We start from the raw sequence: 16,968 nt of genomic DNA, 5'->3' as shown, positions 1-16,968 counted from the left end.
ACCTCTGACTTAGCAAGCGCATTCCCTCACCACCTCCCAGTTACAAACGCAGTGCTCAGTCTTTGTGTCTGATTGCCCCAACAACCAGAGACCAGAGTTCTAGATCCAAATTTGGAACGGACATCCAACAGAATCCTAATATCTGATGGCTGGTGGCAACCATCCAATCATATGGGCTGCACGTGTGCACAAAACAAGCTCCCTGCCATAAGTGTTAACCGCCTTATGAGCCATTATAAAAATTTTTCAAATCCTTCCACATCATTCTTCAAGGTTAAGGCATGAAGATTTAAAAAAAACAAGTTTATGGTCTCACATTAATAGTTTATATGACTGATCAGATTCTGTGAATTTTCTCTCAGATTCCCAGTAATCTCTCAAAAATGTCTCAATGTTTGTATGTGCTTGAGAGTTATCCCACTCAATCTCAAATATGGTCCAAACTACCATTCAAATGAGTTTTAACTATCATGACCGTGGATCAGTCACATATTCAGACTCCAATAGCCATTTTCCGTAACAAGAGAGAGTCAGTGACCGAACACAATGAAAGTTAAGATTATAAATGAACCTAGTAAAGGGAAATTCTATTCCCAAGATAACATACTCAGTACAAGCTCAGTATCTGTAGTGTTGCAATTACTGACATCATGGCTGTGTTCTCAATGCTCTCCATATAAATCAGGTTGAGCCACAGCCAACTAATTGCCATAAAAAATAATGGGCCATTCTTCACAGCAGAAAGGTCAAATGCTGCCACAAATCAGGCAGTGACAGCCCCAACCCATCTGGAGAGAAGCCTCCCCCAAAGTAACATGGAATGACACTGACTGCATTCTGCTAAACCTATCAGCAAAACAGAGGCTGTTACTGTAACAATGTGAAATCATGTCTCACCTCGGGTGGTCTGCCTTGGCAAGGGAGGGCGCTGTCAATTAATACGTAAGTGGCTGTGCAGCAAGTTTCTTGGTAATAGAAGTAGAAAGATAAGCTTCAGAAAGATAAGCTTCCACTGCAATTTCCAAAATGACCGAAGTTAACTTAAAACAGTAGCATGCTCCACATCTGCAGCATTTAATTATAAAAGGAGAGAGGAATGAGATGATGCTTCTTTGAGCAATAAAGCAAGCAGCCTCCCTTAGATCTCCCTATCACAGACATGGCAGAAGATGTGCATTTATATAAAACCTTTCACAGCCTCAGGGTGCTCCAAACCACTCCAGTCAATGAAGTACTTTTGAAATGAAATCACTGTCGTAAGGCAGGAGACGTGGCAACCAACTTCCACACCCTACATTCCCACAGGGGAATAGGACGGGTTAGCTCAGCTGGCCAGACTGCCAGCATGTGGATCAAATAACGGCAATTTCACAGGATTTGATCCCCATTCCACTTGGGACCTATCCCATAGCCCTAACTATAGCAGAGTAACATGGCACGTTGCCATGATTCAGCGGACAAACACTAAGGGCTTGTCTTCAGGCAGCAAACTTCAAGTCCTCATTCCAACAAAATGCAACAGGTTTAGGAGCAGATAAATTCTCTTGGACATTGCAGAGTGATACACATTGGCCAGGGCACAGACCGAACTCCCTCGCTCTTCTCCAAACTAGCACCAAAGAATCTTGGCATCCATCTGATGGAACTGATATATAAAGTGTAAAGCTCCCTCAGCACTGTCGTGGAATTGCTGGCCTAGAGTATGTTTTCAAATCTCAACTTTTTGACCAAAAGGAGAGAGCACTGAGACAAAGTTGATATCAACAAGCTAAGGCGATCTTTTATTGACATGGGCCATTGCTGTTGTTAGCTTATCTGTAGTTTAGCAGTTTAAATCCCAAGATAAAGACTTATTTCAATACAGTTAACATCCCAAGTAGCACCAGATTAGATAAAAGGTGCTCTTAATTCAAAGTTTCTCACTTCAAGTTATCTGATGATTCAAGTTCATTTCCGTGCTGAATCCCATCTTCCACATTAACATTGTTGATTAATTTTGACCAAACTTCAGTACAATAATTATTTGGAATTGGTGCAGTATAAAAATACTCAAACATCATTTTATTCTTCTGCAATATTCCACTCTGCTTTACAACTGCCATTTCCCATGATGATGTACCAAGTGCAACCCGCCATGGTTTTATCCCAAAGTTACAGTACATGTGACTTTCAACAATTAAATTGGGTCATCTCAGATTTGCTGTTGCTGCTTCAACCCTTTCAGTGAACGGTTAATTGTACTCTCCAATGATTAAAGCCAAACCACACACAATACGTAGCCAAGCGTCATTAAGATCTGTGGTTTCCTTTCCCGAAAGCAGCTGGAGATGCCACAGCCAAATGCAGAGCAATATTTTACAATAATGAGATACATGTAGCAAAGCGCAAAAGTATTCTCTAACCTCCAATTTTCACTGTCACCCCAAGCTACAGGTGCAAGCAGCAAGAGAGCTAAGTAACGGATCCAACTACTCAACTTTAAGTGTGAAAACTCAAACATTGTATCAGTCAACTATTCAAACGAGGGAGGAAACATTTGTTTGACCCACATTTTCTCTGACCCACAGACATGATGCATTACTGTTCCAGTGCTCCCTCACTTCCATCCAAATCTCCTTTGCCAGATTAAGTGATAACATCCCATCATCATCCTTGCTACAACACTTTCACTGTGGAAATCATCTTTCAGTTTGGTTCTCAAATTGATCATTTTACAACCTTACAGCCAAATGAGGACACTAAATTAACAGACTAGGAGTAATGAGTTTCCTGAAGCAGTCTCCAGAAAATTAAAACTGTTAATCCAATCAGTGAGTTTTAACTTTTTGAATGTCACAGAATGAACTTTGGACATACGGCAGGTTACAGTTCAACCAGCATAGGATAGCATCTTAACTGCAATTTAATAAAGAATTCAGAATGCGTCATAAGCCAGTGAAACAAAGACAGTATAATTTGGGGGTTCATATGAACCAAAAATGTAATTACATTAATAGGAAATTCCAGGAAAGTTAGAACACTCAAGGACGTATAAAGCAGACATTACCACAGGCAAAATTAATCCTGAAATTACATGAAAACCACAGAGGTATTTATTAATTAATCACCATCACAGGTAACAGGAGCCTTTCTGGCTCTGAGCTACAGTAATTAACCAGTACCTGGTTTCTCAGGTACAAAACAAAATAAGCAGGCGAGCAATTTTTTTTATATTGTAGTGACATTTTCCATAAGAAAAGAAGGTATAAAAGAGTAGAATTTGGCTACTTGGCCCATTCAATCTGCTCTGCCATTTGATCACGGCTGATAATATTTTTCAACCCCATTCACTTGCCTTCTCCCTGTAATCCTTGATCCCTTTACTAATCAAGAGCCCATCTATCTCGGTCTTAAATACACTCATTGACTTGGCCTCCACAGCGTTCTGCGGCAATAAGTTCCACAGATTCACCACCCTCTAGCAGAAAACATTCCTAATCATCTCAGTTCTAAAGGGTGACCCTTCATTCTAAGGTTACACTCTCTGGTGGAAACATCTTCTCCAAGTCTACTCTTTTCAGGCCTCCCAGTATTCAGCAAGTTTCAATCAGATCCCCCCCGCTCATCTTTCTAAACTCCATGGAGTACACACACCTAGTCCCCAACAGCTCCTCATATGACAAGCCCTTCGTCTCCAAGATTACACTTGCAAATTTCCTTTCCAAGATCAGCACATCCTTCCTTAGAGACAGGACCCAAAACCGCTCACAATATTGCAAATGCGGTCTGACTAGAGCCTTATAAAGGCTCAGCAGTACATCCCTGCTGTTGTATTCTACCCCTCTTGAAATGAAGGCATTTGCCTTCCTAACCAAATGAACCTGCATGTTCACCTGAACAGAATCCTGAACTAGTCCTTTTGTGCTTCATATTTCTGAAGTCTTTCCCCATTTAGAAAATAGCCTACACTTCTATTTTTTCTACCAAAGTGTATAACCTCACACTTTCCCACACTGTATTCCATCTGCCACTTCTTTGCCCACTCTCCTAGCTTTTCCAAGTCCTGCTGCAGCCTCCCCACTTCCTCAACACTATCTGTCCCTCCACCTAGCTTTGCATCATCTACAAACTTCGCAACAATGCCCTCAGTTCCTTCATCTAGATTGTTAACGTATAAAGCAAATACTTGTGGTCTCAACACCAACCCCTGTGGAACTCCATTGTTCACAGGTTGCCATCCTGATGAAGGCCCCTTTATCTCCATTTTCTGCTAAATGATCAGATAAATCATTCAACGACATTGGTTGTAGGATGGAACTTGGCCAGGACACCAGGAAGTGTTCTCCTGCGCTTCTGCAAATAGTGGATGGATTTATTATAACTAAAGAGAAAGATAAAGCCTTAATGTTACAACTCATCCACAGACAGAATCTCAGCTTTAGAATGTGCTCAGATCTTTGCAAGGACTTAAAGCACAACTTGCAAACTCAACAGGTGAGAACATTAAACCTAACATCTGAAAAATACATTACCATCTCCTCAACTAACATGCTTGTCTCTCGTCTTTTTTAACATGCAAAGGATATCTCAGATGTGCTGGGAAAAACAAATGCCAGAGGGTGATTTAGGAGAGACAACCAAATATTTAGATAAGAGATTAACTTTGAGAAGGGAATTGCAGAGAGAAAGAAATACCAAGGAAACCGATCGCACATCCAGAATCATGCTGAGCGTTACATCTAACAGATATCAGGTGGATACACCAACCAGCTTAGCACTTTGAAGGAGGTCTTCCACAAGCCAACAAATTTGTTCCCTCCTACTGTTCAGCTGCTTTAACGGCAGCCGAATGAGCGACAGCATCAGTAACATACTTGGCCACAAGCCTAAGGGTAGCCAGCATCTTGACAATTAATTCAGGATTCCCACGTGGCCTCTCGGTCTGCAGGGGTTGGGTTTTTGGTTTTGGAGGAGGCAGCTTGGATTCTCTCAGAGAAGACTGCAAATGAATTCAAATAAACGTGACTTAAACTAGCTCTCCTGCACAGCTTCCGCATTCTGCAGCACACAGATTATATTGATGAGCTACAAAATCATAGCAAAATAAAACTCCATGCCTTTACAAGGGAGAAATCTGAGGGTATCTCAGTTGCTCAAGCACAAGAGAGCAGCGTCCCGAAACTGATGGATAAACATGCAAATCCGAGACTTGCTTGTCGTTTGTATGTCACTTCCCTTCCAAGCTGGCACACTTCACAAACATCATGGCTGGGTAGGAGACAGAAGGAACGCTGCAGAAATCCTGCAAGCCACTTGCTAATCATTATGAATTGCAACCTTGGGAGAAAGATATAGATCAGAACTATCGACTACCCTGGTATCAACAGGTAATGGACAAGAGGGAAAAAAAAAGCATGGAGAAAGAATCTGAGACCCAAAGAACAAAAAAAGGTCTCCAGCTTCATTTTGCAATGCCTCCATCCAGAAAAAGCTACACACTCAAATCACCATGTAGCAAGATTTAAAACAGTCATCCAACACTTTTTGAGGGCAAGCCCATGTTGTCTAGTTTTGACAGCCAGGATTAAAGGTTAGAGATAACACTGATCAACTCTCAGATTATTAATTGATTTCAACCTTGGTCATTTTTTTTTAAAGAAATGAAGCAATGGAATGCATCAGTGGTATTCTGATATTACATACCTTAATGCTACTATAGGAAATTAAGAGAGTTTATTGAGAAAAATACAATCAGCAGACAAACTGCAGTCCTGCAGAAGTGGCTCACCTTCAAAAGCACTGATATTCATAGGATAACTTTGGGGAGACCATTTTATGATCCTTCTCATTCTTACAGAGAGGTTTTACAGCTCCAAAGTTGATTCTTAAGTAATTCCAACATTTTCACACTCAGCATTATATCTGGGGACTGCACTATCACTTCCACCAACCTCATGCACAACCCCAGGATTCAATGCTGTAATGTAAGAGTTATTCTCAAACAATTAAGTTTAATTTCCATTTCTCTGGGCTATGTAACTAAACACTCAAAGCAGCAGCCAACCCATGTTGTGCTCACTCATTAATACCAGTTTTTTTTTTTCTATTTCATCACCTAACAAATCAGATACAACATTTCTGATGGAAATTGGAGGTGACAAATTAGGACCAAGCTAAAACTGAAAGCAACATTATCTCAGAACTGAGTCATTCATTAGCACGCCAGATTTTAGTAAGACAGCTGAAGTTAAAACAGGCAAATAAATATCTCAGCTCTCATTCAAGCCAACATTTCTTACAGGCTTTGGCTCTGCAGAAACAACAATAATTCATTAAAAATAAATTCTAGTCTGAACAAAAACTGAAAAGACAATTATGGAATGTAAAATGACAACTTCACACTATAAGTTTAATTGGAGAATTGAGTGAGTAATATTTGGGAGTAGAATCATAGAATCTTACAGCACAGTCAAAGAACAGAGGGACCTAGGAGTCTGATACATAATTTTTTGAACTTCATCACATATAGACAGGGTGGTTAAAAAGACGTTCAGCACACTTGCCTTCATTGCTCAGTCCTTTGGATATAGGAGTTAGGAAGTCACATTGAAGTCATACAGGACAATGGTGAGGCCTCTTTTGGTACAATGTGTCCAGTTCTGGTCGCTTAGTTACAGGAAGGATACTATTAAGCTGGAGAGGGTTCAGAAGAGATTTACCAGGATGTTGCTGGGTATGGAAGGTTTGAGTTATAAAGAAAGGCTGGGTAGCCTGGAACCTTTTCCACTGGAGTGTAGGACGTTGAGAGGTGACCTTATACAGGTTTATAAAATCATGAGGGGTATAGATAGGGTTAATGATAGATGCTTTTACCCTAGGATCCCCTAGGGGAATTTCAAGGGGGGCACATTTTTAAGGGGAGAGGAGAGTGATTTAAAAAAAGACATCGAGGGAATTTCTTTTTTTTTTAAAACACAGAGTGGTTTATGTGGGAATGAACTTCCTGAGGAAATGGTGAATGCGGACAGGGTTACAACATTTAAAAGACATTTGTATAAGGAAATGAATAGGAAAGGTTTGGAGGGATATGGGCCAGGAGCAGGCAGGTGGGACTAGTTTAGTTTGGGATTATGTTCGGCATGGACTGGTTGGACTGAAGGATCTGTTTCTGTGCTGTACGACTCCATGACACAGAAGGAAACTTTTCAGTCCAACATGTCTATGTCAGCCTTTTGTAAGAGCTATCCAATTTTAGTCCCACTTCGAGACACTAGGACTGGCGGGCACATACTCAGGACGACTCTTTAGAACCAAATTAAGGAGGAATTGCTCCAGCCAGAGGATAGTGGATCTGTGGAACTCATTGCTGCAGATTGGCAAGGGGGTCAAAGGTTATGCAGGAGAATGGGGTTAAGAAACATATCGGACACGATTGAATGGCAGAGGAGACTCAACAGACGAAACAGCCCAATTCAGCTCCTATATCTTATGGTCTTCCCTACAATTTCATCAACAGCTCTGCAAATTGTTTTTTTGCCCCCCATTTTCCAGTATTTATCCAATTCACTTTTTACAGTCACAACTGAACCATAATTTTATTGAGAAAAACTCTCCAGCCTCCTTTGACAGAACTTTTCAAACTCAGGACCATGACCATCCAAGAAGATCAAGCAACAGCTGCACCATCAAGAACAAAGCAGCCTACCTAACTGGCATCTGATCCACAAACATTCACTCTCTCCGCTACTGACACATAGTAGCAGCAGTGTGTGCCACATACAAAATGCACTGAAAATTTCACCAAGCCTCCTTAGATGACACCTATAAAATCTCCGAAATCAATTAGAAGAATAAGGGCAGTGGATATATGGGAACACCAATCCTTCAAGGTCCCCTCCAAGCAACATACTATCCGGATTTGGAAATATATCCCCATTCCTTTTCCGTCACTGAGCCGAAATCCTGGAAGACCCCAACAGTACCATGGGTGTATGTATGTATGCACTGCAGTATTTCAAGAAGGCAGCTCACCACCACTGTTCCCAATGGGAAATCAGGGAAGGGCAATAAATGCTGGCCCAGCCAGTGCTGCCCACAACCCATGAACAAATAGTGAAAAAAGAACTCAGTGCTCCTGCAGATTTCTCTTCAAGAAGTTTATCAAGTGTTCATGATTGTTCCATATATCCACTACCCAAAGAACCAGCCAGTTCCTCCTTCAAGCCACACACCATCCTGACTTGGAAATCTATCACCTTTCCTTCACCGTTAGTGGGTCAAAATCCTGGTACTTCCTCCCTAACAGTACTATGGGTGCACCTACATCTCTGAGTAGTGAGTCAAGGCAGCACCTTCTCAAGTGCAATTAAGGGTGGGTAATAAATGCTGGCAGAGTCAGCACTGGCCACATCCCAGGAAAGAACATGTAACAAATCTCTACTTGATCATATTTCAAGTGTTTTAAATCTACATCCTCTGGTTACTGAACCCTCTGCCAGTGGGAACTGTTTCTCCATTCACAATTTAGAAAACCTCTAGTCAATCTACCTTTAATCTTCTCTGCTCAAAGAAAATATTGAAGAGGAATTTGAATGTCCAGAGAGTAGGGAATCTGTGGAATTCTTTACCACACATGGTTGTCAAAGACAAATTTTAAATCAGTAAGGGAAGCAAGGGTTGCAGGGAAAAGGCAGGAAAATGGAACAGAGGATTATCAAATCAGCCATGATCTCACTGAATGGCGCAGCAGACTCAATAGGCTGAATGGCCTAATTCTGCTCCTACAACTTATGGTCTTATCATTCCACATCCTCTGATCTCATCAGATAACTGAAGCCAGGCATCTCTGTTACCATTCTAGCCAATCTCCTCTGCAGTCTCTCTTAATGCCTTAACATTCTTCTGTAAGTGTGAGATGCCCAGAATTGGACAACTGAGGTCTAACTGTACCTACACCTCAACTAGTGATTCAGATGGTCAGTCTAATGGCATGGGGTCATGGATTTAAATGCCACCATCAGCTGGTGGATATTAAATATAATTAATAATCTGAAATTAAAGGCTACTGTCAGTAACAAAGACGTGAAATCATTGTTAGTTGTCATAGATACCCATCTCATTCACTAACCTCCTGTAGGGAAGGAAATCTGCATTCATAACCAGATCTGGCTTAGAAACTCCAGTTCCACAGCAATGCAGTTCACTCAATTAACTATTGAACTGATATAGTTTAAGGCCAATTAGGGGTGGCCAACAAATGCTTACGCATTCACTGATGGCTACATTTCTCGAAATTATTTTGGAAAATGTAAACGTCTTCCTTATTGCACTCCTCTGTTTATAAAGTCAAGGAGTCAATGCAATTTAAAAAAATACAGCCTTACTAACATTCTACTTCCAGAGTTTTGTGTTTGCAAACCACCCAGGCCTTAATCTTCCTGCATTTTCTTTAAAAGACCAAGATGAAAAGCAAAATACTATGGAAGACTAGCTAAAAGCAAGACTATATCCAGATAAGCAAGACTCCACGGATAAGACAAACTAAAATTAAGTTTTACAGCGAAAAGCTGGAGCTCAATTTCTGTGCACACATCACGGGCACTGCAGCAATCAAGCGTCACAAATTCTAAACAGAAAATTTAATTTTTACTGTATTGAAAAGCCAATTTTTTTTTAAACTTGTTAACCGTTTAGAATAGACTGAAGATGCCAATCTCACAGCTGTGTAGCGTATACAAATATTTACCATTAGTCTAACACCAAAACTTAAAAACGGCAGAAGCGCAACAGACAAACAATTCTTGGGGCCTAAGTTTCAAATGCCTGCCCTGTTGTCAATACTTGATTCACCTAAATCTTTGATTATTTTTATGTTTGGAAATGAGATTGGCAAGAGTTCCTTTAAAATTCATTTTGAGATGTGGGTGTCGCTGACTAGACCAGCATTTACTGCCTATCCCTAACTGCCCTGGAGAAGGTGCTGGTGAGCTGATACCTTGAACACTGTAGTCATACCCACAGTGCTGTTAGGAGGGAGTTTTACCATAAGAAATAGAAACAGGAGTAGGCCATCTGGCCCCTTGAATCTGTTCTGCTATTCAATAGGATTATGGCTGATCCAACAGTCCTCACATTCACTTTCCTGCCCTTTCCCCATAACCCTTGATTTCCCCAATTGAGCTTGAGGTTTTAGCAAAGATTTGTAGCTCGGGTTGTGGGTGAGGTTGTTGACTTGCTCGCCAAGCTAGCTTGTTTTTGTTCAGACTTTTCGTCACTATGCTAGGTAACACCATCAGTGAGACCTCTGATGAAGCCTGGTGACGAAACGTCTGAACGAAAACAAGCCAGCTCGATGAGCAAGTCAATAACTTCTCCCCTATTGAGCAAAACTCTCTCTCAACCTTAAAAAATACACAAGGACTCTGCCCCTACAGATCTCTGTTGCAACGAGCTCCAAAGAGACTCAACCTTCAGCAAAGACATTCACCATCACAGTCTTAAATGGGCACACATTTATTCTGAGATTATGCCCTCTGGTCCTAGACTCCCCCATGAAGGGAAACATTCTCTCAGCATTTACCCTGTAAAGCCCGTTAAGAATCCTATATGCTTCAATGACATCACCTCTCATTTTTCTATCTTCCAATGAGCACAGTCCTAACCCGCTTAGCCTTCACTCAGAAGGCAATCCCGCCGTACCAGAGATCATCCCAGTGAACTTTCTCTGAACCATCTCCAATGAAATGATACCTTACCTTCAATAAGAGGACCAAATCTGCTCACAGTACTCCAGATATGGTCGCACCAGCACCTTGTTCAGTTGCAGTAAGAGTTCCCTACTCTTACACTCCAATCCCCTTGAAATAAAGGCCAATATTCCACTAACCTTCCTGATTACCGGCTGCACCGGTGTGCTAGCTTTGAGTTTTGTGTACAAGTTCACCCAAGACACTATGTTGCAGCCTTTCTGCAGTTTTTCCCCATTTAAATAAAATTGTTTTTTTTCCTCCCTTTTGTTCCAGGATTTTGACGCAGTAAAAGTGAAGCAGCGGTGATATATTTCCAAGCCAGGATTAGAAGGGAACTGTGGGTGGTGGTGCTCTCATGCAGCTACTGTTCTGGTACAGGTAACAAGTTTGGAAGGTGCTACCGAAGAAGCCTTGGTGAGTCACTTCCAGCTGGCTAAGGTTTCACAGAAATTCTGCTAGCTCAACCTTTCCCCATCCCACCTCACCTTAAAATTCCACCCAAGCATCCATTTCTCATGCAAATATCAAATGATGAACGATGTTAGGGTATTGCTGGGTTTCACGCAGAAACATGGAACAGTTAAAGCACACTTTAGGTCAGTAAAAGCACATGTTGCTGTTGACATTTTTCTGGGATTTCAGGTTCTTCTGGAATATATTGAGCATTTCCCATACTTTCCCAAACCCTCTCCCAAATGGTCACCATTGGTGAGCAGCTGGATCAATCTTCTGCAAACTACAGTGAGTGTCTGCCAACAAAGACCTCTGCAAGCCAACCAAAGTCTTAGTGTACAATACAGTGGTCATCACCATGCTCCTATACTGCTATATGTCCTGGCTGGATATCAGCAACACATAAAAGCACTAGAAAATCCAACAGCAATGCTTCCACTGCACTTCCAAATTCAATGGGAGGACTGTCAAACAAATGCTAGTGCCCTATCTGTGCCAGTTCCACAAACATTCAGGCAGAAATCCTACAAAATCGGTTTCCGTTTACAGGTCACATCCAAAGATCCAGGTCATGCTTTTTCTGCTCTCAAATGGCTAGTGTTCTACAAAAGGACAAAGAAATGCTTCAAAGACACTCAATAGATCTCCTGGAAGTTCAGCATCTATGACCTTAATGAATGGGAGGAAGGGGAGGATGCAGCTTTGTTTCCAATCGTTCAAAATAGCAATAGATTGTGACTCCAGACACACGGCAATGTGGTTGATTTTTAACTACCCTTGAGGCAATTAGGGATGGGCAATAAACACTGACCCAGCCAGTGATGCCCTCATCTCATCAATGAATTAAAAAAAAACAAAATCCTAAGAGGTCTTGACAGGGTAGATGTGGAGAGGATGCTTCTACTTGTGGATTAATCCAGAAGTAGAGGTTACTGTTTAAAAATAAGGGATCACCCATTTAAGACAGAAATGAGACAAAATACATCTGAGAAGCTCATGTGTCTTTGGAACACTCTTCCTGAAAAAGCAATGCTGCAGAACCTTTGAATTTTTTAAGGCAGAGGTGGAGAGACTCTCGTTATCTATTCCTGGTGAAAAGTTATTAGGAGTAAGCAGGATTGTGGAGTTGAAGTTACAATCAAATCAGCCATGATCTTATTAGATGATGGAGAAGACTCGAAAGGTCAAATAGCTTGCTCCTGCTCTTAACACATTCATTAGCATTTGCATAAGTCTTCATGTTGAGCGAAGCAGCAGGGTAAGAAAGAAAAGGAAGCAAACCCTGCGCTCCAGATTCAACTAATTCATGGGACACCTTGTCCTTTGATTCCAAAAGATCTGTGGGTCAAGAATCAGTTTGTTCAGTGACATGAAGGCCCATGGCAGAACTTCACAGGGCTGACAAGACGGCCCTCGAATTGTGGAACAACAGCACAGAAGAAAATTATTGAGTCTGTCACGTCTATTCTGGCTATTTGACAGTAATTCAGCTGCTCCAATTCCCCTCCTTTTCCCTGCAATATTCTGCATTCCAAAAAATTATTCAACTCCCTTTTGATAACCATGGTTGAATATCTCTCACTCAGGCAGGTGCAAACTATTTGCCACAGTAAAAAATGATTCTTTTCTTGTCACTTCTGGTTCTTTTGCCAACCAATTTAAAATCAACAGCCCCTGATTCTTGAGAACTCCCACCAATGCAACCAGTTACTTCCTATCTACTCGGTACAGACCTCCATCAAACTACCTCTCAGTAATCTCGTTCCTAGGGACAACAGTCCCAGCAGCTCACTCCCTAGGGATGTGCAGACCTTGCAAGCCGCTGGGTAGTGTGTCACAGTATTTATCATCTTCAAAGCAAGCCACAAATCATTAGTGAAATTCACAAAAAAATCTTGTCCAACATTTCCCAAATGAGTTCTGCCTAAACCCTACAGGTAGTGGGTCACTCAACTAAACACTGTGCAATTTAGAACATTCACCATCGTACAGGGATACCATGGACAACCACCCCAACCTATTTAACTCAATTTGTTGTATTAACGAGTGGAACTGGCAGAGTCAACACCTTAAATCGTCTCTCATTCGGTATTGTGAAGTAATAACACATTTCAGAAATGCATCCTCTGCTATAAAATCTGATTCTTAAAACTAGATGAAACTAGACAAAATTTCCATGCCAAATGACTTCAAAACAAATACCTATGCTTCCAAATGAGAAAAAAAACTGCCACAGTATTATTTCTTGCTCACCACAGGGAAGGTGCTGATTGTTATGGCAACCAAGTATTTGGCTCAGTTGCTTGATAGGGCATGAGCACTTGTGTACTTAGTGGAGGACTGGAGTCTAGCATTGAGGGGTGGGGGGAAGAAGAGACAGAGAGAGTGAGAGAGGGAGACACACACCAAAGACCATATCACATTTAAATAGCACCTTTTACAACCTCAGTACCTGCCAGAGAGCTTCAAAGTCAATAAAATAATGTTGTCTTTTAGTGTTGTAAACACTGGCCATGCGGTAGCATTTTCAAGCTCCCCCAGTGCAGTTTCAGGAATACTGTTGGCAAGATCAAAGTTATCCCTTATGGCATGTTTGATATTCTGATGACAACTCAAGTTGCATTGGACTCAGTGTCCCCCCTGGTTGCCACAGTGGGATTTGAACTCTGAACATCTGCGTTGCAGGCTATGCTACTGCACTGCTTCAGCTCAGACTGAATTAAATTTAGTCAAAAAATGCAAATAACTTCAGTGAACAAAACTGTGCCCGAGAAAATAAACTAGCAAAGAAGCCATAGATTTGCAGTTACCTGGGGTTGCCGGTGTTAGAAATGGTAGAGGCCCCTCTTGGAGGGAAAATAAGCCACACAGTTTGGGACCATCATTCACAGGCAGGGCAAAATCCACAGCCTCCAGAGTTTACTGAAAACAGAAAAACAGATCAGTATTGTGCTGGGAGGGACCAGTAATTTGGACAGCCCTTTAGAGTTTCCACATAAGCAAATGGAGTTTGGAATTCAGCAACACAGTCAGCTGCAACTGACAGCACACACCTCTGCTTTTGCCATCTCGACTTACATTCACCCAGCTCCAGTAAAGGCCAGCCTGCAAAGCTGTACCATAGACTTTGATCTGATCTATAAGTGACTGCTGCCAGACCATTTGAGAGTACAGACTGCATTTAACTATCCATAAATGCAGTGTTAATGAACCAGCTTTGTGGAAACAGAGCCATTAGGGAGGGGAGGAGGTGTCACAGAAGGGCGAGGGGAAGGGTGACAAGTTAGGAGGAGGGATTGCGGAAGGAAGGGCAGGAGCAAGAGGCAAAGAATGTCAAGTGAAGGAAAGGGGTGACAGGGAGGACAAGAAGGAGGCAAAAGGGATCAAAGAAGGGGGCAAAACAGACGGAGGGACACAGTAGGACAAGGGAGGGGCTCAGAGCGAAAGACAGCTGCGAGAATTCAAGACAGAGCATCATCACCCTTTTATTTTCATGTCAATTTCAGCAACCTTTCCCTAAGCTCAGCCAAGCATGGCAGTAGCTAACAGACATACCCTTTAGGGCTGGGATCAAAAGTGACAGGAGAAACAGCTCTGATAATATTGAAGAAAAATAGAAAAATTCTGTGCCTGTAAGCAACGATACTTGATTGCTGCTTGCCCAAGAGTACAGTAGCACAACAAAATCCTAAATCTATGCTCTGTTCCATTAGGAGCAGGGTCACATTTTAACTGAATAAAAGCCAAAAGAACTGCGGATACTGTAAATCAGGAACAAAAACAAAGTTGCCGGAAAACCTCAGCAGGTCTGGCAGCATCTGTGAAGGAGAAAACAGAGTTAATGTTTCGGGTCCAGTGACCCTTCCTCAGAACTGATGGTGGCTGGGAAAACGTCAGTTATGTGCAGAAAATAGGGAGGTGGGTGGGGTAGGGAGTAAACGATAGGATAGAGCCCAAAGAGAGAGAAAGACAGTTGGACAGACAAAGGAGTTGCTAACGATCAGGCTGGGAGGGTGAATAGTTGTTAATGGGGACTGTTAGTGACTAACAACAGGGGGTGTGTAGTGGCAGGCTATGTGGGGGGCTAGGACATGGGAGAGTTTAGGCCCTAAAATTATTGAACTCAATATTGAGTTCGGAGGGCTGTAGGGTCCCCAAGCGGAAAATGAGGTGTTGTTCCTCCAGCTTGCGCTGGGCTTCACTGGAACACTGTAGCAAGCTGGAGGCAGAGATGTTGGCCAGGGAGCAAGGTGGTGCATTGAAGTGGCAGGCAACAGGTAGTTCAGGGTCTTTTTTGCGAGCAGAACGTAGATGTTCTGCGAAGCAGTTGCCATGTCTACGCTTCGTTTCCCCAATGTAGAGGAGACCACATTGTGAGCAGCGAATGCAGTAGACTAGATTTGAGTGTTGTTGAACATAAGAACGTAAGAACTAGGAGCAGGAGTAGGAGTAGGCCGTCTGGCCCTTCGAGCCTGCTCCGCCATTCAATAAGATCATGGCTGATCCTTTCGTGGACTCAGATCCACTTATCCGCGTTCTCACCGTATCCCTTAATTCCTTTATTGTTCAAAAAAAATCGACCTTTTTTTTTAAAAGCATCTACTGAAGTAGCGTCAACTATTTCACTGGGCAAGGAATTCCATAGATTAATAACCCTCTGGGTGAAGAAATTCCTTCTCAGTTCAGTCCTAAATCTGCTCCCTCTGATCTTGAGGCTATGCCCTCTTGTCCTAGCTTCACCTGCCAATGGAAACATCCTCTCTACTTCTATCTTATCTATTCCCTTCATAATTTTATATGTTTCTATAAGATCCCCCCCTCAATCTTCTGAATTCCAATGAATATAATCCCAATCTACTCAGTCTCTCCTCATAAGCCAACCCTCTCAACTCCGGAATCAACCTAGTGAACCTCCTTTGCACCCCCTCCAGTGCCAGTACATCCTTTCTCAAGTAAGGAGACCAAAACTGCACACAGTACTCCAGGTCTGGCCTCACCAGCACCTTGTACGGCTGCAACATAACCTCTCTGCTTTTTATTTCAATCCCTTTAGCAATGAAGGGCAAAATTCCATTTGCCTTCCTAATTACTTGTTGTACCTGCAGACCTACCTTCTGTGATTCATGCACAAGGACACCCAGGTCCCTCTGCATAGCAGCATGCTGCAACTTTTTACCATTCAAGTAATAATCCTTTTTACTATTACTCCTACCAAAATGTATGACTTCACATTTATTTACATTGTATTCCATCTGCCAGACCTTTGCCCACTCACTCAATGTATCTATGTTCCTCTGCAAAGTTTCACAGTCCTCTGCACACTTTGCTCCGCCAATCATCTTAGTGTCATCTGCAAACTTTGACACCCTACACGTGGTCCCCAACTCCAAATCATCTATATAAATTGTAAATAATTGCGGTCCCAACACCGATCCCTGAGGCACACCACTAGTCACTGACTGCCAGCTAGAATAGCACTCATTTATCCCCACTCTTTGCTTCCTGTTAGTCAACCAATCCTCTATCCATGCTAATACTTTACCCTTAATGCCATGCATCCTTATCTTATGCAGTAGCCTCTTGTGCGGCACCTTGTCAAAGGCCTTTTGGAAGTCTAGGTACACCACATCCACTGGGTCCCCATTGTCCACCTCGCTCGTAATGTCTTCATAGAATTCCAAAAGATTTGTCAAGCATGACCTGCTCTTCATGAACCCATGCTGCGTCTGCCCAACGGGACAATTTCTATCAAGATGCCTTGCTATTTCTTCCTTGATAATAGACTCAA

The 16,968-nt window shown here is 42.1% G+C and overlaps 1 protein-coding gene across 3 annotated transcripts in view; it reads right to left on the bottom strand.

The window, feature by feature from the left end:
* The window catches only part of LOC109934754 (casein kinase I-like), a 193,053-nt gene that overhangs the window by 155,809 nt on the left and 20,276 nt on the right, over positions 1-16,968 (bottom strand). For 2 of the 3 annotated variants that reach the window (XM_048617262.1, XM_048617260.1), the window contains exon 2: positions 13,991-14,102. The exons of the other annotated variant lie outside the window; for it this stretch is intronic. The gene's annotated coding sequence lies outside the window, so the exon portion shown is untranslated. The remainder of the gene's footprint in view (positions 1-13,990; positions 14,103-16,968) is intronic. 3 annotated transcript variants of the gene reach the window in all.

This window comes from Rhincodon typus, chromosome 36, assembly GCF_021869965.1.
Source record: "Rhincodon typus isolate 14 chromosome 36, sRhiTyp1.1, whole genome shotgun sequence".
In the NCBI taxonomy this organism is placed as follows: Eukaryota; Metazoa; Chordata; class Chondrichthyes; order Orectolobiformes; family Rhincodontidae; genus Rhincodon; species Rhincodon typus.
The sequence above is the reverse complement of the archived record's forward strand: the minus strand, read 5'-3'. Positions and strand labels throughout refer to the sequence as shown.